Source organism: Hipposideros armiger, unplaced genomic scaffold (genome assembly GCF_001890085.2).
Source record: "Hipposideros armiger isolate ML-2016 unplaced genomic scaffold, ASM189008v1 scaffold_439, whole genome shotgun sequence".
Taxonomy (NCBI): Eukaryota; Metazoa; Chordata; class Mammalia; order Chiroptera; family Hipposideridae; genus Hipposideros; species Hipposideros armiger.
The window spans coordinates 386,492-409,779 of record NW_017731789.1 but is presented as its reverse complement, the minus strand read 5'-3'; the positions used below and the strand labels follow the sequence as shown (position 1 = coordinate 409,779).

Genomic DNA, 23,288 nt, shown 5'->3' with positions numbered 1-23,288 from the left:
ACCTATTGTGTCCAGCATTTTTCCCGTCTGGCACCTGGTTCTGAATCCAGAAAACGTATGAGAGGTCTTCCTATTCTGTCCACGTCTAGTTTTTTCCTTCTCCTCAGCTTTCTCAAATGCTTGGTTTGACAATATTACATTATTATTCATTTTAGTATTTTATGTGAACTGGGTGCCCTATGCCTACTTCTTATGAAGCATAACTTCTCATAAGCCAGTTATGTCCTTTAGAAAATATGTATCTGACTACCCACAGACATTTTATTTAATAACAATGAAAAGAGCATACTGGTTAAGGACAGACTTGGAGTTAGTGTATGAATCCTAGCTTCATTACATACTAGGCATAAAACCATTCTAGGTCTCATTTCCTCATTACTAAAATGGTGATAATAAATGATAAGTTAATAATAATAAAACCTGTTTCATGGGTTAATGTGAGCCATAAATAATCCATGTAAGCATTTAGTACAGGTCCTGGGATGTAATAAATATTCAAGAAAGTTTATTATTATTATCCTGTTTAGATAGGCTCAGTTTTTTAGTTTATAACTCATACAGCGTTGTCATTGCCTCAACTTTAAAATCATGGGGCATTGTCAATGTGTACTTATTTATAGGGTCTTCAGAAAAATCATGACGTTTTTTGTCTATGTTTTTCAAAGGTCATTTATTTATATAAAGAACAAAGATCAATCAATGCTGTATTGCCCATTTTGTTCCATAACCTTTTGCCATCTTTCAGTGAGCGTCATAATTCCTTGTTCCTAGAAGGACCTGTCTTTATTTGCGAAAACCTGAACCAGGTACTGATTTACAACCTCATCTGAATTGAACGTTATACCACGCAAGGAGGTTTGAAGAGAGCAAAACAAGTGGAAGCCTGGCCGACACAGTGCTTCTTCGGCGGCCTTGCGGAGCGCGAAGGTGCTGCTATGGCTTCCAGTGGGGTCGGCGTGAACCCTGGCGGCTCAGCAAATGAAGCGCCCGAAATTCCAGACAACGTGGGAGATTGGCTTCGTGGCGTCTACCTCTTCACCACCGGTAGGAATGACTTTCGGAGGAACTTGATCCTCAATTTGGGACTTTTCGCTGCCGGAGTTTGGCTGGACAGGAATTTGAGTGACATTGACCTAATGGCACCTCAGCCAGGGGTGTAGCCAAATAGACACACGGAACCCGTGCTGTACTTGAACCTTCCAAAAACAGAGCCTCCAATCTGTGACCATCATAAGACTTGCCCTGATGGCAGCTGAAGTTTGATTCAGAGGGGCACCTTCCCGTCCCTGCCTGATTTCCTTTTCTTCACTGAGTCCACTCCATTCTCTGGTCAGCACTCAGGCTTCAGCTAAATTGTTTTCCTCCGTTCTGTAAAGTTCTGTACATAGTTCCCAAGTTTCTGCAGGGGGTGATCTTTGCTCTTGTTTTGAGGAATAACCTAATAGTATTTCACCAATTATTTGAAATAAAGACTGCACACAAAGATTAGAAAAACAAACAAACAAATGGAAACCTGATGGCGCAAGGTCAGGCGAGTATGGTGGACATGGCAACACATCCCATCCAAGCTCCAATAATTTTTGACGGGTGATCAAACTTGTGTGTGGTCTCGCGTTGTTGCGATGAAACACAACTCCTTTACAATTAACAAGCTGTACATTTCTGGATGATGGATTCGTTCAAACTGTCCAATTGCTGACAGTACACATTTGAATTGATTGTTTAGTTCTTTGGTAGGAGCTCTAAAAACACGACACCTTTAAAATTCCACCACACAGAGAGCATAACCTTCCTCTAATGAATGTCTGCTTTCGATGTCTTTTGAGGCAAATCATCACGTCGGGACCAAGACCGTTTGCACACCATATTGTTGTAAACAATCCACTTCTCATCACCAGTTATCAGTCACTTCAGAAAAGGATCGTTTTCCTCACGTTTAATGAGCATATTGCAGATGTTTATATGCGCCATCAAATGAGCTTCTTTGAGTTCATGCGGAACCCTTATATCGAGCTTGCTTATGTATCCCATCTTCTTCAGGTGGTCGTGAATGCTTGAATGATGGATGATCAATGTTTCTGCAACTCTCGTGTCGTGTAACATGGGTTTGACTTGATCAGTGTCTTTATTTTGTCGTCATCAACCTCGGTGGGCCTCCCTGACCGAGGAGCGTCATTGAGATAAAAATCACCAGCATGAATTTTGTGAACCAACCATCGTTGGCACTGACGTTCTTGTAGAGCATTGTCATTGTAAACTTTATGCAACTTTTCACAAGCTTGACACGCGTTCTTCCCGTTATGGAAGTAAAACAGTAAAACATGGCAAAAATGCACAGTTTGGTCTTCCATCTTCAACTTGTTGTAAAGTCTCCAAAACTCAACTAAATCGCTCAATTTTTTTTTCAGAATGAAGCTAGAACTGTCAGCTGTCAAATGACATAGTAGTAACATAGATGCGAATGACTGTAGTACTTCCAAAAATGAACTAATGCCATGTGTTGCAAACATGCGTCATGACTTTTCTAAAGACCCAATAGAATCAATCAGTCTTGTGTTTTCACAGCAGTGAAGCAGATCGCTGATAGTTCTGAGGATCAGGTGTGTGTAGGTGCCAGCAGACCTCCCTGCCTTCTTCCTGCTTTTCCTCCGCCCTCCTCATCCTTCTTCCCTTTCTCCTTTTGTTGAAGTTCTCTCCCTTTTAATTACTTTCGAAAGGTCTTTAGGGGATCTCATGTTAGGACAGAGCCAGCTAAGACATTTAAGGAAAGATCCAACAAAGACCATGGGAAGGAAGCTAAAAGGAACGTTTTCAAGTATATGAACTGAACAAGAGTAAACACTTGGGAAATAAAGGTTGCTCTAAACTTATTGCGGTTAAAGCTTAAGAGGAAATACATTAGCTTACACAGATCTAGTTTCCTGACAGCAGAAAATAAGGTACATTAAATCTTTAGAGGAAAATTATTTTTTCTCTTTTTAAAGATTTTTATTAAAAAAATATAGCTTACATACAACATTATATTAGTTTCAGGTATAAACCACAGTTGTTCAACATTTATATACCTAAAGAAGTGATCACCATGATAAGTCCAGCAACCATCTGACACTGTACCACACTATCACAATATTATTGACTATATTCCCTATGCTGTGCATTACATCCCCATGACTTATTTGTTTCATACCTAGAAATTGGGACCACTTATTACCCTTCATCTTTCCCTCCCTCTTTTTAGTTTAGAGGCAAATTATTTTTTTCCCAATAGGGCTAAAATCAAGTTATAACAATTGTAGGCCCTACTTATATAAATCAAACCATGATCAATAAACTGTACTTGATAGACAACTCAAGATTTGCATATTCAAGTCAGATTTTTATGATATTTTTGTCTTTTAATAGAATGTAATTATAATCAGGTTGTATATTAAAGATGTTGTTCATATTATGCATGGAAATAATTCAGTGTCAAAAGGAGTCACTTTTGAGTGGGTTGCATATTGATATTTTCACTAATTTTTTAAACAGACAGTAGGGATGAGTCATGCAATTATTTAAAAAAAACTTTTAAAGTATTCAATATAGATTCTTCATATTTAAACCTAATTAAAATATATGATATAAAATAAAATTTAATATAGAATTTCTTCAGATGTTTTCTTACACAAGGTGGATAATAAGTTTTCTTATATATTTCATTTTAATTTAAGAAGAGACATTTGCATACAATTTTACCGTTTGGTTTAATTTGTTTTCACAATATTGAAAAACAAAATATTTATAAAATATATAGGACAACTAAATTTCTTCAGGCTTTTTAAAAAAATATTAATATTGTAAAAAGGTAACTCTAGAAACTGTTTTTCAGGGAAAAAGATTACCTTGGGCCTGTGTTACCTTCATGAAGTTATAAAGAAATGTCCTCAAAATTCATCAGAAACAGTGTTTTTTCTTATTTTATTGCATGCATCGAGTGTAGATTGAGTATACATTCTATGTACATTTTCATATTCTTATTCAACTTTTAGAAGCCAAGTGTTCACTCTTTGTTATATGAAAGATTACTGGATAATATCCAAGACTTTTTCCTATGAAGTTAAAAATTAGATTAATAAATTTTTACCCTCACCTATTCATTTTGATAGAACACTCCTGTCTGACAATAAAGTAAGAATATATTATTTTCTGCCTGATGGGGGTATAGTTGGGATTTTACATTTTTAAGACTCAAAATAATTCTGTTAAAGAATTGCTGATGCTAGGGAACTAGCTCACTTTGGTACTTGCTTAGCCTTAGATATTTCTCTCTTCCTTTTTTTTAACTTTGAAGCTAATGTTTAAACTTTTATAATGGTTTTAACCTTTTAAAAATGTCTTAACATTTTTAACATTGTCAGAAATGAAGACTGTTCTTTTTTGTTGGTTATGATTCATTTCTATAGCAGTTTCCAAGAAAGCTGTTACACAAGGTGTAGTGATTGAATAGAATAGAATCTGTGAGGGGGAGACTTAAAAGCTCAATTTGATAAATGTAATCATCCTGTATTCTAAAATTAGTAATGAGAATGGCCTAATTTCAGAGGATCACTCTTTCCTTACTTACCACAGTGCCTGATAGAAATCATAGACTTTGTAGGTGATTTTGGTTCTGTTTCTGTTTCTGGCCTCTGAATCTCAACTGACCTTAAGTGTCCTGTGAAAGTATCCTCAACATGCCAGGGTTCTATCGTCTCATGAGGATTGTAACCAGGACAATGTAGGAGGTGCTGCTGAATCTGTTCTGAGAGAGAACATTTCATGGAAGCAAAATGTTTGTCAGTTGAATGGAGAGAAACTAACTGGGTTAAGTTTCATAATGTAAGACTTTGCTAACTGGACCAGGTGCTAAAAAGATCAGAATCTGTAGTGAATACTGAGAATGGAGTTTGGCCCACCACACCTACTCAGAAGGTCAATGGTGGGAGGAAAGGTTTTCAGTCTTTTTTTTCAATTATGGATTTGTGTGTAGGAGAAAGGATATACCATTTCCTCTTTGATTGTGAAATGTCCCTCCCATGGGGTCTTTTATTGTATTGGTTCCAGCAATTTAACCTGCCATCTCACTTAAGCTTCATTTCTATAGAGGTCTCCCATGTTTTTATTTGAAATTCTTGAGTTCTCCTTCCCTGTTTAGTTAAGGGGCCATTTAAAACTCTGTGTTTTAGTGGGAAGTTTTAGGACTATCTCAAAGAAAAATCTAGACATTCTGACCTCATTTCAGAGACCTAGGTAGAGCAGTGCTGCAGCTAACCTGGAAACCTGTTGAAATCATTTTATTTACTTACTGAAAGCTTTCATTTATATGTGGTTACTAGAGCTTGATTTCTCTGGTAAGTGCTCTATTATAGTAATGATGGTAGATAATAAAAAGCTATGAATAACTTCAATTTGAATAGAGATTATTGACAAAGGTAAACTTGAACATAAACTATCGGCAAAGTGCAGTATTTGGGATACTTTTTTGTATAATTTAAGAAATAATCACTTTTGAGGATGTTTCTTTGTAGAATATGTTTTGGAAAAATTATAAGTAAATCTAGCTTTCACGATGAGAATGATATAAACTAACATTTATTGAGTATTGATTACATGCCAGAGACTCTGCTAAGTACTTTATGTGTATTATGTTATTTAATCTTAATAACAACCCTGTGAACTAGGTGCCAAGTTCTTTCTGAAACTGATTTCCAAAGACACTTGATATTTTAAGGGAGTGTGAGTACTGGAAAAATAGAGAAGAGAGGTTGATCACTGCATAGAACTCAGCCTAAATAATTAGGGCCTGAATTATCAGACATAAAGATTATAAATATTTGGATTAATTTCGAAACTTAAATAATCATTAGTTTTGACTATTTATTTATTTTATTTTTACCATTAAGGACTGACTGTGTGTAAGAAATTGTTAAATGTTTTGTTGAGGGTTTAGATTATTGAAACATGGGTGTTTGAGAGTTTACAGTCCTGTAAGGAACAGTGACTACGGTTTGAGTCAGGGAAGAAGTATAGGTAAGTGTGGGACACAGCAGAAAGACTGGCTGGATAAGCCCAGGAGAAGCCTATTGCATGAAAATCTGATGAGCTTCCTGAGAGAGAGCTTACCCTGGGAGGAAGAATCCTGCTATTCTGAGCTTGACTTGGTTTTAGGCATTGAGGGGACAGAGCAGTTCTGACCATGGGATAACTATTCTTTGTATTTTTCTGTTGCTCTAGCTCTCAACAGATTTATGTGTAAGCACCATGTAAATATAGAAGGGCATCTAAATAAAAACTATAGTGGATGAGAGAAGCTTTGATCACAAGTATATGGGACACATGTCTTGGAGTCTCCTAGAAATACTTGTGACTTGTATGGGCCTAGGAGCCCCATATCACCAGGTTCAAGAGTCGGTGACATTTAAGTTAGACCCATCTGTTCCCATGGGGAAGGGGTAAGGTCTGAGAACATAGGGGTTATGGAAGTAACTGCTATACCAGTGAAAATGAGAGGAAGATAATGAGAGAGAGAGAAAGAGAGGAGAAGGGGGAAGAGGCAGGTCAGGCAGGTGTAAGAAAGGGGCAGATATTCAGAGGAAGAATGATTGCTTGGAAGACTTCAGAGAGAAGAGTCTTAAAGAATATTTAATCATTAAGCATAGAGAGATTGGAAGGAGAGTGTATGTCAGTCTGTATGGAGGAAAATATAGAAGTAAAAACGGCAAGTATGGGGAAGGAAGGAGGACAGTGAAAACTTTAGTTGGCTTCATCATAGAACACATAAAGGGCTTCAGAGTGGCAATATCATAAACAAGTTGTCCTAGTTGGAGTTATACTCAAGAAGGTTAAGTAAATAGGTTACATGGTGGGGAGTGAAACAGAAGTGGAGGGAAAGTGGTGGAACAGTTTGGAGGCTACTGCTATTGTAATACAATGCAATATGATACAATGCAATAATAGAACAATTAGGAATTAGAGACGTAACTGTGGCCATAGCAAAAGGGGAAAGATTGCATAACATTATTGAGTGGAATTCCTACAACTTGGCAACTGGTATGAATGGAGAGGGAAGAAGAGAGTGTGTGTAGGGGGATCAAAGATGAGCTGAACTGAGCTGAAAGTTTTGGGATAACTAGGAAATATGGAAAACAGAAGAAAAACATTTGATAAATTCTCTTTAAGACACTTTAAATGTGAACTGCCAACAGGATGTGCAGATAGAGACATTTAACAGACAGCTGGAAGTTGTAGGAACTCTGGAGAAAAGACATAGCCAGGGAGAGGAATTTGGAAGATATGGGCATAAAGGAAGTAATTAAAGCTGGGACAATAGCTAGAGTTGAGGATGTCTAGATAAGAGAGCTAAAGTATAGAGCCTTAGAGAATACCTATTTTAAAAATACTACTTATTTATTTATTTATGCAAATTTAAGTTCACACCAAATTTGAGCTGAAACTACAGCGATGTCACAAGTACCCTCTGCTCCCACATCTGCAGAAAACACCTATGTTTAGGGAGCAAGAAAGGTAAGAATCAGAGGAAGAGACAGAAAGAAGTAGCTAAGCAAAGAAAACTAAACACATGAGTAGAAAGTTTATAGAAACCAAAGGATTTAAAATGTAGGGTCAAGTTTAAATGGGTAAAATAATTAAATTACATAATACTTTTGTTTTGAAGTGTTCTTGTTAACTCAAATTATGCCAAAATAGTATTCCTAAGAAGAAATTCTTGTAGAGTCTACTAAGTGATTGTGACTTAGGTATTGGTATCATGAAATTACATTTGTTGATGGTTGAATCAGCTAGATGATCTTTCAAAGTGTCCCTCTTAAAATATAAAATATTTCCCCTAATTCTTCTTTTTCTCAGATCAAAAAATCATTTAAAACCTTTTTGACTCTTCTTCCCCATGCTAAATATGACCATACTCATTGTTTTCTGTAGTTGCTTTGAAATTTATCTTAGAAAAGTAAAGTTAAAAAAACAAAACAAAACTCAGTTTTTTAGTTCAAGAGTTACTGGTATGAGATTTTAACCAGTAATCTATTTGAACACCCCCATTCAGTCTGTATATAGATTCCTTCAGAACCACTACTATAAATGAGTCATTGCTGAGGTACAGACTAGAAGCTAGCACCCCAAATTCTTAGTAGTAGTAGTAGTAGTAATAGAGAGATGGAGGGTGAGTGGAAATGTGGAACTATGTCTATATAGGGATACTTCCATATTTGACTTTATAGACTTATCATATTTTATAATATACATACTTATGTTTGTTTATTGCAGTTCATAGAAGTACTTTTTCAATTGGGCATATTATTATGCATTGTGAATGATATTTTGTTTTTTCATGACAATTATTTGTATATACTCTAAGCTAAAAATAACATGCTTGATGTGAATAGGGGCATACATATATATGAGTTTAAAAAAATCAACATAATTGCATGGGGATTTATTACCTATGTAAATGGCCAATAAAGTACTTAACATGTAAGTTAGAAGAGACTGGGTTCACTTAACTCTGTATTGGACATGAATAACAAGAGATATCACGTCCTTAGGTAGAAAACAGACAAACTGCCGATGAAGAGTTTCAAATTAGGCTAGCAGGATAAAATGTAAGAGTGGCTCTTGATTTTCCATCAGCCTGAAAGGATTTCATGAAGGAAGTGGGATTTTTGCAATGGTTTACAGGCTCATTGAGAAGCAGTGCCCTACAAATAGAGGACCAAAACAAGATGTGTTCTTAGCATACCCCACCTTTATCAGTTGAGTATTTTAGCTGTTGTCAAAAGAAATAGCATTGGCTAACATGAGGAAAAACGGAATATACTGGAAGTATATTAGGTAACTCACAGAAATTGAAGGAAAGGCTAAACAACCAAGCTTCAAGAGGGCAGGAACCAGGACAGCAAGAAATTCATCAAAATCCATTTTCTGGGAGATTGGAGTGGTCAGGTTCCAGCCATTGCCATCATGTATGGCGTTTCTCTAGGTTCAGATTCTCGGGAGTGAGATTCCAGTTAGGTAATCTTCCGTTGGGTCACCCTTTGAAAGATGGCATGGTAATTGATGGTCTACCAGAGCCATATGGACTGCGGAAGGGTTGCTTTCCAAAAGGAGCATGAGTTGTGGTTACCACAAGAAGGGAATAAAGATGTTAGACAAACACAAGAGGATTGGCTTAGATAATGATGGGGCTTTGTATTACTTTTTAAAAAGTAGAAAAAAAGGCACTCGAGTGGTCTCAAGAACTAAATCTGTATTTATGTACAATCAACATATGCAGATATACACACACACACACACACACACATTTTTTATACACTGCTTTTGGTTGTTTTCTGTGACTTTTCCCCTTTATTCACTACTCTTGTGGTTGACCTATTGAGCGACACACTACAGGCTGCCTTTATTCCCTCAAAGAAAGACAAATAAATAAGAGGCCCCCCAAAGATAAATGATCACTGAGTGTAATATATGATAAGTACTGAGGTAAACTTAATGTGGAAAGTCATTCTTTGGTTGTTACTAAAGGCTGTTTATTGTTTTAGGCAAAGAGGTATGTTTCCACATTCCTTTTTTGAGTAGAATTTACATTGACTTACATGAATTAGGTATCTACCAGTAGGAAGAGATTCTCCTGCTGAAATAAGCTTTCCTTCTGGTGCACAGTTTGGCTTCTGATCCAGAACTTGATTCGCTATAATTAAAAACATATGCAGAGCTGTCAACAAAAATGTAGAGCTTGTCACTTACATTTATGAGTAGGTTGTTTTAGATAGATTCTTATTATGCTTTACATTAGGAAGAAATTTCTCATTGTAGTTCACATATTATATAGATAAAGTAATAAAAAAATACATTCTGAAGTCATGTATACAGATCTTTAGGTTCCAGACCCATGGTTCTCAAACTTCATTCAGCATGAATCTCACCTGAGGTGATAGCTAAAAATGCAGATGTCTGGGTTGCCTTCCAGAGATTTGGATTTGGCCAATCTGGTGGGCTCAGGATACCAGTTTGACCAAATATCCCAATGACTATGATGCAAGTGGTCTATGGACCACGCTCTGGAAAACCCTGCTCTAGATGATGATGTATTCACTTATGAATAGTGTCAAAGAAGTAAGAATTATGTATAACAATTAGTTTGAAGGTTTGGAACTGGACTATTTTAACAGTGATCATTCAGATCATTTGCTGATGAACTGCCCTTATATTAATGCAGTTAAAAATTCTGTTATTACTGAAAATACTAGGGAATTAATGAAAAAGTTTGAAAACTTTCTCTACATTCTTGACCAACATTTTAGTTCTATTGGGTTGTCAGAAAAGTCATGACACATGTTTGCAACAGATGCTATATCATTGCTATGTCATTTGACAGCTGACAGTTCTAGCTTCATTCTAAAAAAAAAAATGAGCAATTTGGTTATTTGAGTTTTGGAGATTTTACAACAAGTTGAAGATGGAAGACCAAACTGTACATTTTTGCCATATTTTGCTGTTTTACTTCCATAAAGGGAAGAACGCGTGTCAAGCTTGTGAAAAGTTGCATAAAGTTTACAGTGACAATGCTCTACAAGAACGTCAGTGCCAATGATGGTTTACGAAATTCGTGTTGGTGATTTTGATCTCAATGATGCTCCTCGGTCAGGGAGGCCCACCGAGGTTGATGACGACAAAATAAAGGCACTGATGGAGTCAAACTCATGTTACATGACACGAGAGTTGCAGAAACATTGATCATCCATCATTCAAGCATTCATGACCACCTGAAGAAGATGGGATACATAAGCAAGCTCGATATAAGGGTTCCGCATGAACTCAAAGAAGCTCATTTGATGGCGCATATAAACATCTGCAATGTGCTCATTAAACGTGAGGAAAATGATCCTTTTCTGAAGCAACTGATAACTGGTGATGAGAAATGGATTCTTTACAACAATATGGTGTGCAAATGGTCTTGGTCCCGACGTGATGATTCGCCTCAAAAGATCAAAAGCAGACATTCATTAGAGGGAGGTTATGCTCTCTGTGTGGTGGGATTTTAAAGGTGTCGTGTTTTTGGAGCTCCTACCAAGGAACCCAACAATCAATTCAAATGTGTACTGTCAGCAATTGGACAGTTTGAATGAATCCATCATCCAGAAATGTACAGCTTGTTAATTGTAAAGGAGTTGTGTTTCATCGCAACAACGTGAGACCACACACAAGTTTGATCACCCGTCAAAAATTATTGGAGCTTGGATGGGATGTGTTGCCACACCCACCATACTCGCCTNATGTGTTGCCACACCCACCATACTCGCCTGACCTTGCACCATCAGACTTCCACTTGTTTTGCTCTTTTCAAAACTCCTTGCGTGGTATAACATTCAATTCAGATGAGGCTGCAAATCAGCACCTTGTTCAGTTTTTTGCAAATAAAGACAGGTCCTTCTATGAACGAGGAATTATGAAGCTCACTGAAAGATGGCAAAAGGTTATCAAACAAAACGGGCAATACATCATTGATTGATCTTTGTTCTTTATATAAATAAATGACCTTTGAAAACATAGACAAAATATGTCATGACTTTTCCGATAACCCAATAATAGGTTCATCTCATTTATTAATAATACTTTTTTTGTGTGTGTGTATGAGAGTATATACCAGGGTGATTCAGAACGTTCTTTTTTCTTGTTTTTATTTAGACCAAGTCAGTATTCCCTGACAAGTATAGCACGTGCACCAAGACTGTAGTTTCATCTTAAATTCCTTTGAAAGTTGTATCTCACACATGTAACTTTTTCTTCTGAAAACAAGTGTTGTTTTTTTTTCAGGCTTTTTAAGTAAAAACCTTTTTATTACATCTATTTCTCGCAATATAAGATGGTTTGATTTGTGATGTCATTAAAAAAAATTAACCAGGAGCGGAACTAACACTATCAGTGATACTATCAAAAGGATGCCAAGAAGTCCAATTTTCATTGTCAGAGGCACTGTGGAGCTCATAAAAGTTATACGGAGTAGTTAGAACAAGATGGACCCATTTACCAGGAACAGAGTGTTTACTTTTGAGCAAAATTATAAATATTGCCAGCTGTGGCGTATACTGGCTAGCTCTGTAAGACAAAGAAAATATTTTACTACATGTACTATGGAGAAACACTGGTTACAATACTACTCTCCTGTAGTTTTGCCTCAACAATCAACAGCAGAAGCAGCTGCATGTGCAAGTAGTCAGGCTGGACAGCTAAGGGCCACACAGCTGATATCTGCATTTTTCAAATTACCATAGCTTTTCCAAGTCTCAGGCAGGAAAAGCAAATCTAGTAGTTCGTTGGGTTTTTTTAAAATAATTTAGCTGTAAAAGGTCCCCAAAGCACAAATAATGGCTTATCTTTAATGATATGAATTTAGTAATAAGTGTTTAATTCTTTATTCAAATTATTTAGATGAATTTCTGGATAATGTGAAGATTGGCTGGTCAATTTTAATGTAAATAGACATCTTTCTGATGATGATCGTTAACCTATAACAAGAAAAATTGAGATTTTGTTGGAGTAGTGTGTTTTTAAGTATGTTCTATCAAACAGAAGTAGTGACCTGTTAAACTAGAGAATAAGGTGGTAATGCTACTGCATGCTGAGCCCCTGCTTATTCTACATTTTTAGTCATAGTCCAAAACATATTCTGGATTTCATGGTAGTATCCACGTACTGACCATATACTGTTTCCAGAGTAGAGGTTTCTATGGTCTTAGGTGATAGGATAAAAGACATTTACATTTGTCCTTATGAGACAACATTTCCAACAGCTGTGCCTTCCTTTATTTTAAATTTCTGGATTATATAGGGAAGAAAGCGTCACTTACTTGGTTCATGCAATTTAACATCTAATCACTTCTCTTTATACAAGCAGAGTGTTCTTTGAGTTCAAGGCTCTGACAAATACCATAGGTGGGAACTGGAATGACACCAGGAAGAAATACTGGATATAGAAATTGTTACTGTGCAAAGTAATGGTTGAGGGTGGGAGGGGAGAATTTAGATTTTGAGCTTTCAAAATATGTGATCAAAATAGAAGATTTTTACTGATGTATGGCTGAGTGTTCATTGTTAACAATAGGTTATTTCTCAGGTATATTTGAGTTGAGGTATGTAGAATCATAATTGTCATCTTCAGAAATCAAATGAGAAAAGAATGTGCAAAAGGACAGAAGACCATTTAAAGTGGTCTTTAAAGTGGGGGGACCATTGGGCCCCCATTCCCTCATATCTCAATTTTAAAGAAACCTCCTTGCTGTTTAATATTTGCCCTCTCAGAAATTTCAGTGGAATTAAAAGTGAATAGAGCTGGTGTACCCACAGAGCAACCAACTACCTCTGACACTGAGCAGTGTTGGTCTTAGTGGGCTGAAACAGCTAAGCTAAATTACGGTTGTAGCAGGGATGATACAGGGAGTGACAGGCACTTCTTATATACCTGCACCATGTAGAGGGTTGCTTGCGCAGATTAGTATCCAACAGGAAACAAGCATTCTACAGATTGTGAAGGCAGCAGGCTGATGCTAGTCCTGTCTTTATGAACTTGAAGAAAGGTGAGATCTGAATGCCATGGTCATGACAATCCACAAGATGGAGTTATTTTACATTGGTAAAACATTTCCAAAATGAATACTTGTATGAACCATGCTGCTTTCAGCAAGATAAAGCCCAAAGTAAGGACACTTGGTTTATTACATTAAAAAATATGGTTAGAAAACCACGCGAAAGCTACTGCTTTGATGACCACTTTATCTTCCTAGATTTTATCAGTTCGTGCTTACAGAAAAGTTCCTCTGTAAGATTAAATGTGCTCCTTTTTTTTATTGCCGTGTTTGTAGGAGGTACAAATGGATCTTTGGAAAATCTAATGGATTTCTCTTTACAAATTTATAACTCATTTCAAAAGATTAAAAAAGAGAAATGAAACACTTTTTTCCCATTATAGCCATTTTCTGTCCCTAGTGCTTAGCATGATGAGTGGCACATAGTAGGTGCATAGTGTGTTTGTAGGTGAACAAGATTGCTTAAATGGGACAAAGTAGAACAGAAATAGTGTTATGTTGATCTAGAAAATAATGTGCTAATTTGTCTCCTTGTGAAATCTTTGTTGTTAGTAGGTCTGTTTTATGCTTCCATCTTTTTTCTTCTTACCACACTGAAATATCTATTCCAAGAAAAAGTCCTCCCCATTTTATAGTGTTCTCAAGATCTTGGTTGGAAGCATACCTAGCGGATACAGGAAAGGTTTTTCTTTCTTTTTTTTTTTTTTCTTCAGGTACTTAAGAAATAATTGAACTGAAACAAGTAGGTGTGATTGGATTCTTTTTTTAGGTATTTGGTTTGGAGTTGTTATTATTGAATTATGTGTTGTAGCCTTGACTGTATTTTTACAAAAGAAGATATTAAAACAGTTTGACAATAATTTCCCCTTTTTTCCCTTTTGTAACAAAAGGTAGTGAATGTCACCTGCATTCTTTCTAAACACTTATAGATAACAATATATAAAGTGTAAGCTTATTAATAAGGTGAACATAGCCTTTTCATTTTGAGTAATCAGAAACTGTAAGTTTTCTGGCTCTAATATCTATATTAGATAAATTTATGGACTCATACACGAAGTGCATAAGTTTTGGACAGTTATTTATATTTTTCCCCACTTTGAATGTGGCCAAGAAAATAGATAAGAGCCAAAGTTTTTACAAATCACTTATCAGAATTCTTACTGATAGTAGTGCGTATTTGAATTGTTAAACTCTTTTAGCAGAATAGAGCTCTTTACACACACACATATTTATATACCTGGTTTGTTCAGTTCTGTGCTTGTCGTCATATAGAACCCGACTTACAGTGATATGCTTTGGTATATAAGTAAGGGAGAACAAAGAAAAACTGAATATGTAGGGAAAGGTATTGTTAATAAAAGTCAGTGCCTGAGATAAGCCTTGTGTACTCACAGTAAATCTGGAACCAAAGGTGATGGTTAAAGAATGATTTAACTGACTATCTATGTATATTGTCTGGGGAACAGAAATGGGCATATGTCTCACTTAGAAGTAGCTATTAAAATTTTGATTTACTAATTGGTTAGGTAACTCTCTCCTTTACTCTCATCTAGTAAATTGTTTTTGGCTCCAAATCACCTCTTAACAAGGTCATTGAATCTCATGAGGTTACTTGCTGTGAATCTTTTAGGACCTATTTTAGCATAGGCATCCTTCTTTCCTCTTCAAGGCAGAAGAAAATACATGTTAGCTTTTTTCTTCCTTTATTGTCTTCTGTTCAGTTTTCTGAACATCCAGCCAATATAACCTGTTAATGTACATATTCACAAGGAGTTATGTTTTCTGTGACAATGATGATGATGCTTTTTTAAAAAATGCAAAGGTCATCTAACATAGAGTAGGCGTTCTACTTCTCGTGACTCTGGGAGAATTTCAACCTTTCAGAATCTTTTATATATATATATATATATATATATATATATATAATTTATAAAATAAAAATGGTCAGTGTAGATGTGATCTTCTCTAAACTAAGTTCTTAAATTAAGGTAAGGATGAGCACAGTCTTCATTAAATCCAGACAACTGATAGCTTATTGAGCATTTATTATTTGCAAGGCTCTGTTTTGCCCTCCCACCTTTCAAAATAAGAACACTAGTGGTGGAATAAGAAAGTGATAGAGCAGATGAGAAGTGGAAGAGCATCAGAGAGTGGGTGGGGGTGAAGTATTCAATCCGGCTGGCATGCCAGCTGTCCTAAGTAGTGCATTCTGTTGAATGCCTAGATTCTTCCCTCAAACTATGAACTTGACACTCTTTGTTCTTAAACTCTTTCTTCCATCTGGTAATTCAGTCTGTTTTGGAGAAGTATTTTTCCTCCTATTTTGGATTCAACATTTTGGTATCAAAAACCTATTTGAAAATTTGATTTTACTAGCTTTTGGTCCTTTTGATGCACTCTAAAAAATATGTGTTCAAAGCCCTGAATTTATTAATGTTGGAGGGCCCTTGCCTCAGAGACTTGATGGGGATCTAGATTGTCAGTTCTCTTGGTGAAATGGACATAGAACCTGTGGTTCAAAAACTTTTATTTGCAAATGGAAGCCAGATATGTCTCTTTGTACTGGACTAAGCAGGGATATAACTAAGGTATATGAATAGTTTAACCAGGGTGGTCTCAATACTTACCATGATGATGAAGATAGGTATTGGGTTTTGAAGTAAATTAGAACTGGATAAAATCTGGCTCTGCTACCTAGAAACTTAGTTACATTGGGTAAATTTAATTGGTTTCTGTAGGCCCTAGTATCCTTATTTATAAAGTAGGAATGCTATTTACTGTGGAGGTGTTTTAGTCTGGCTTAAACTAAGATTATGTGTAAATATCTTACTACACATAGTGCTTTCGTGAAGGAAGATACATGCTTGTTATTTCTGTTAGAAATGTAGAAGGTATTAAAAAGTGTAAATATGGTTCTCAGTTTTTTCTGTGTGACTTATTTTGCTTAGCATAATCTCAATATGAGTATGTGGGATATAAAGCTGAAAGTAACAGAGGAACAAGACAAACAAAGAAACAAAAACTCATAGACATAGACAGTAGTGGTTACCAGAGGGTAAGAATGGAGGGGGTGGTAGATGAGGGTAAACTGAGTCAAACATATGGTGATGGAAGGAGAGCTGACTCTGGGTGGTGAACACACAATGTGATATATAGATGATGTATTACAGAATTGTACACCTGAAACCTATGTAACTTTACTAACCATTGTCACCCCAGTAAACTTTAATTAAAAAAAAAGAAAATTAAAAAAATATGTAAGTATGATTAGGATCAGCAATATATCTTAGGAGAGAGAAGAAAAGAAGTTAGGGGTTGGAAATTAAGGTAACTTAAAAAAATGGAAAGTTGGGAAGTAAGAAAACTGGTAGAGAGATATTTCTTGAATGACTTTATTGTGAACATATTTTCTTACCGATCTTATAAAAATTCAATAACCTGTTAAACCAGAACATAAAAAATAAGGCTGAAGTTGATACTGGTAAACTTAGTAATGTTTTGTATTAGAATACATATAAGTTTGATTTCTTATCTATTTTCCATGATTTGCTTGCTCTCATTTTTAAAATTAATATCATATCTGAAACCACTACTTGATTGGTAACTGAACTCTAGTCTGAACTATAAATTTTTTTAGCTTAAGCTGATGTGAATGAATCACTATGATTGACACATCTGTAGTGGTTCAAGAAATGGAATAACAAGAGTTGGAAACAAAATATGAAGAGCAGTATATTGGACTAAGTGGAGAAATTTTGGAAGATTGAATTTCTTTAAACTACAGATCTTGTTCCCCACTTTTAGTGTTTGTTGTCATGAAAATAATTACAAACCCACATGCCTGAGGCTTAATGAAAACCTGGTGGCTGTAGAAATAATCAGAATTGTAACATGCTACATTTCTGTTTTTAACCCATTTCATCCAACTTAACATTTTACACTGTATTTTCAGGAAATGTTGTGCATACCAATCTCATGCAGATGCTCAGCTTTTGAAATTTCTGTAAGGTGGAAATAAAAGAAGGAGAAATAATTGAAAGGGATTGGAATTTATAATCCATCATTTTTCAAGCTGAAGAGAATTTGGGGAGCCTTATACTTTTAGAAATCTATTTCTGAGAGTGGTTTATACCATTGTTTGACCGCCTTGTTATCTTTTAGGTGCCCACTTTTATTCTAGGCTGTAATCATAATAGCAATGAGCCTCGCTACTACTCTTTGCCATTGCTGCCTTTCTTCACCATTGGGGCAATTCCTAGTTTTTCCAATATTGAAACTTGTGGGCACCACGGATTTTCAGCCAGTAGCCTGGGGGATCCACCCCATTTCTGCTCATGTGGGTATAGAAATTCAAGGGAATTGAATTTTCCTGGCCTCATCTCTGGTTTGGTTAGGAATGTAGAGCAGACACAGTGACTCAATGTAACTCCATTTGTGCCTTAATGAGATTCAGACACACTCTTCTGTCTTTGTTCTTTTATTCTTCTGCTTTAAGTCTGCTCTTCTCAGGGAATATTCTGGTAGGACATAGAGGGCCAGGCTTCCAAGCTGTGAAAAGATAAAGGCAGTTGTTTGTTTAATGAATGATATTGAAAAATTACATACAGCTAAAAGAAAAAAGGACCAATAGCTCAGGATATCACTCGAAGAATTTCACACAGGGGAGATACTAGGATAGCACCCTTATATGTAACATACGCTATAATTTAGTGTTAAGTGTTTAAAGAGTTATTATTTTTTTTGCTCTGCTTTTTCACATATTATAGTAATTCTGATGTATTTAAGGAGGGATAATAGGATTGGGTAGATTGGGTGGGGAAGAGGAGAAGGAGGCAGGCAAAGTTATGTTAGAATAGGAATGTGGCAAATAAATGCCATCTTTTTTTAAATTAAAGTTTATTGGAATGAAAATTGTTAGCAAAGTTACATAGATTTCAGGTGTACAATTCTGTAATACATCCTCTATATATCGCATTGTGTACTCACCACCCAGAGTCAGTTCTCCTACCATCACCATATATTTGATCCCCTTTATCCTCATCTACCACCCCCGCCCCCCTTATCTGAGATTTGGGTCCGCCTTGGTTCCCTCTTTATTTCATTGGTTCCCAATCATTATTTGCAATAAGGAACAGATACTAGGGCTGGTGTAAACCTCCCTGAGAACCACTGTTAGCAACGGATTTGTTTTCCATATGACACCAGGGTAAACCAAGTGTGTTATATGTCTACTTTGGAGACAAATGAAGAATGTGCTTCCTGAACTCATTGTTAAGGGACTGTTATACTTCTGGGAAGAAGAGAAATAGAAGAGGGAGGGGCTTGCCATAAACAGAAATGAAGCTACAACATTTATTTTAAAATTAATCATTGATACTGCTCTAACCAAGACTATAAGAGTTTAGCTGTAGAATTTTAAATGAGAGTCATTGAGGTATAACTTAGATACAATGAAATTCTCCAATTTTAGGTGAACTATTTGATAAATTTTGTTAATTGTATAGTCATGTAGCGATTACCACAATCATGATATAGAAAAAGTTCCCTTAACGTGCTTTTGCAGTCAGTTCCCTTCCTCCATCTCCAGCAACCACTGATCTTTCTTTTGCTATAATTTGACTCTTCTAGAATTTTATATGAATGAAATCATACAGTAGGTATGTGGTGTGTTTGTATGTAACTTCTTTCAATTATCATAATGCTTTTAAGATTCAGCCATGTTATTGCTGAATCCATAATTTGGGTGTTTTTATTGCAGAATGCTATTCCACTATATGGATACATCAAAATTTGTTTATTCATTCACCAGTTGAAAGTCATTTGGGTTATTTTAATTTTTTTGGCTATTGCAAATAAAGCTGCTATGAACATTAGGGCAGGAGTCTTTGTGTGGACAGGTGTTCATTTCATTTATATAAATATTTAGGAGTAGAATTGCTCAATCATATAATGAGTATATGTTTAACTTTACAATAAACTGACAAATTATTTTATGAACTGATTTCACCGTTTTTCATTGCTCATAACAAGGTGAGAGAGTTCCAGTTCTTCTACATCTTTGCCAACACTAGGTAATGTCAATATTCTTAATTTTAGCTATTGTTATGAGTGTGTAGGAGATCTCATTAAGGTTTTGATAATTTGATGTAATGAATGGCAGCGTTTTAGGATTTTTTTTATGTGTGTGTGTATATGCGTATGTCATTTATATATTTTCTTTTGTGATATGACCATGCAAATCTTTGGCTAACTTTAAAAAACAGATTGTCCATTTGAGTTGAAGAATTCTTTTCATATTCTGGATATAAATATTGTACTGTCTTCTTTCTGTCTATGGCTAGCATTTTCATTTTCTTATTTTTTTAAAGAGTAAATGTTTTTCATGTTGTAGTCTAATTTATTTATTTTTTTTAATATTCATGGCTTTGTGTCCTATTTAAGAAAGTCTTGACAAATTCAAAATATTTGTTTCCTAGAAATTATGTAGTTTTATTGTTTATATTTTGTCTAATCTGTTTGGACAGATTATTTCCAGTTTATTGTTATTTTTCAAAATTGTTTTAGCTCTCCTAGTTCCTTTGACTTTCTGTATAAATTTTAGAGTAATCTTTTCTATATCTATGAAAAATCTTGCTTGGATTTTGATAGGAATTGTATTAAACTCAGGTAGAAATTTGGAGAGAATTTACATCTTTAGAATCTTCAATCCATAATCACATTGTATTGTTCCGTTTATTTAGATATTTGATATCTTTCAGTAATATTATATAGTTGTCAGTATACGGTTCCTGTACATATGTTCTTCTACTATTTCATCTTTTTTTCCTGAGTGTTTGTAGTGGTATTGTTTTTTAATTTTAGTGTTCACATGTTCATTGCTTAAGTAAAAAATAAGATTGATTTTTGCACATGTATCTTGTATCATGCTTTGTTGCTGGACTTACTTTTTATCAATTTTATGAGGGTTTTTTTTCCTTGTCCTATAGCGTCTGGCTTATTTCTTTTTTAAAATTTTATTAAATTTATTGGGGTGGCATTGGTTAATAAAATTATCTAGGTTTCAAGTGTACAATTCTATAACACATCATCTGTGTATTGCATTGTGTGTTCACCACCCAGAGTCAGTTCTCCTTCCATTGCCATATGTTTGACCCCCTTTACCCTTTTTTACCTCCCTCCAACCTCCACCCTTTGTCTCTGTTAACCTGTGTTTGTGAGTTTTGGTTTGTTTGTTCGTTTGTTGCTTTCAGTTTTATATTTCACATATGAGTGAAATCATATGGTTCTTCACTTTTCTCTGACTTATTTTGCTTAGCATAATAATCTCAAGATCCATCCATGTTGTCACAAACAGTACTATTTCATCTTTTCTTATGGCTCAGTAGTATTCCATTGTATATAGGTACCACACTGTCTTTGGCCAACTGAGATGGTTTTTTGTGGATTTTTTTGGGTAGATTCATTGGAATTTTCTATATGGTTATGTCATTTGGAATTAGGGTCAGTCTTATTTTTCTTTCCAATCTGCAAGTTTTTTTATGTCCTTTTTCTGCAGAATATTAAATGAAGAGTGCTGCTGAGAACAGACATCTTTGTCTTGTTCCCAATCTTAAGAGGAAAGCCTTATGTCTTTTACCATTAGGTAAAATATTATCTATAGGTTTTTTGAAGATGCTCTTTATAAAGTTGAGGAAATTCCCCTCTATTCCTTTTTTATGAGCATTTTAATCATAAATTGGTGTTAAATTTTGTCATGATTTTTCTGCATCAATTGATTAGGATCATGTGATTTTTTTTTTCTTTTTACCCTGTTAATATGGTGGGTTCATTGCTTGATTTATTTTCAAATATGAACCAACCTTAACATTCCCCTTTAGGTAATTTTGTATAATTCTCATATTGTTATGCTGTTGAACCCTGTTTGCTAGTATTAAGGATTTCTGCATCAATATTCATAAAGGATATTGATGTAGAGTTTTTTATTTTCTTTTTAGTGTCTGCCTGGTTTTGGTATCAGAGTAATATTAGCTTCATAAAATAAACTGGTAAATCTTCCTTTCTCTTCTGTTTTCTGGAAGAGATTACATGGGATTAATGTTGATTCTTCTTAAGCCATTGGGTAGAATTTGTTAGTGAAACCATCTGGGCCTGCAGATTTTTTTATGTGTGGGAGGATGGAGAGATTTTTAAAGTTATGGGTTTAATTGCCATAATAGTTATAGGACTATTAAAATTACCTACTTCTTACTGGATGAGTTGGGTAGTTCATATTCTTTCACAAAGTAGTTATTTTCTCTAATTTATCAAATGTATGCTTATGGAGTTCATGGTATTCCCCATTATCCTTTTGATGTCTATATGGTGTTTTATTTATTTATAAATTAAGTTATGTTCCAATTACAGTGGACATGCAGTATAAGTAGGGTCTTGAGTGAATCCCCTGTTTCATTCCTGATTTTAGCAACTTGTGGTTTCTCTTTTTTGTTGTTGTGACTTTTGCTAGAGACTTGTCAATTTTACTGTTTTAAAGAAGCCGTTGTTCGTTTCGTTGATTTTATCTATTGTGTTTCTCTTTTCAGTTCATTGATTTCTACTCTTTATTATTTTCTTCCTTCTACCTACTTTGAGTTTATTTTGCTTTTATTTTCTAGGTTCTTCATATGGGAGCTTAGATTATTGATTTTAAACTCTTCCATTTTATGCTACAAACTTCTCTCTCTGTACTGCTTTTAATGAGTCCCACAAATTTTGATATGTTGTATATCATTCAGTTCAATGTATTTATTTTTTTACTTAAGGTTTCCTCTTTGACTTATGGGCTATTTAAAGTAGTTGTTCATTTTCTAAGTGTTTAGGGATATTTCTGTTATCTTTAGTTTGATTCCATTGTAGTCAGAGAACACAGTCAATTTGATTTTAATTATTTTAAATTTTTTTGAGTTTCATTTTTTTTGTGAATCAGGATATGTCTATCTTGGTATATTTTCCATGAGCTCTTGAAAATATGTGTGTTTTGTGTTCTTGGGTGAAATGTTGTATAAAGATTGATTAGATCCTGTTGTTTGATGGTCTTGCTGTGTTCTTCTATATCCTTGCTGATTTTCCATCTAGTTGTTCTTACAAGAGGCATGTTGAGAACACCAACAATAATTGTGAATTTATCTATTTCACCTTTCAATTCTGTCAGTTTTTTGTGTTTTTTTTTAAAGATTTTTTATTGGGGAATTGGGGGGATGGCAACAGTGCAGGGGAATTGGGGGAAGAGGAACAGAAAATTTGCTGTTGTTTTGTTCTTCAGTCTAGTTGTGGAGGACGTTGCTTCACTGGCCCAAGTCGGCACCATCATTGCGCTTTTCCCAGGCAAGGCAGATCAGTTGCCGGCTCTTGGATGGCCGCTCACTCTGGCTGCTGGCTGCTCACTCTGGCTGCTGGCTACACACGGTAGCCCATGGCAACCCACTGCCACAGGGGCTGCAGCCTACGCCTTCACCGGCGACCCATGGCAGCCCAGCTCCAGGTTGAGCTGTTGTTCAGCATCTTAGCTGTAGAGGGCAGTGTCACTGGCCCTCATATGTGGGATCCGAACCGGGGCCCTCTGGCATCCCAAGCCAGTTCTTAACGCACCACTCAGCCGGCCAAAATTCTGTCAGATTTTGTATAACATATTTTGCA

The 23,288-nt window shown here is 35.5% G+C and overlaps 1 protein-coding gene and 1 pseudogene across 1 annotated transcript in view; both read left to right on the top strand.

Annotated features, from left to right (window-relative positions):
- ADAMTS3 (ADAM metallopeptidase with thrombospondin type 1 motif 3) overlaps window positions 1-23,288 on the top strand; it is a 272,211-nt gene that overhangs the window by 47,227 nt on the left and 201,696 nt on the right. The gene's annotated exons all lie outside the window — the stretch shown is intronic.
- LOC109394832 (mitochondrial import receptor subunit TOM6 homolog pseudogene) lies at window positions 912-1,277 on the top strand (annotated as a pseudogene).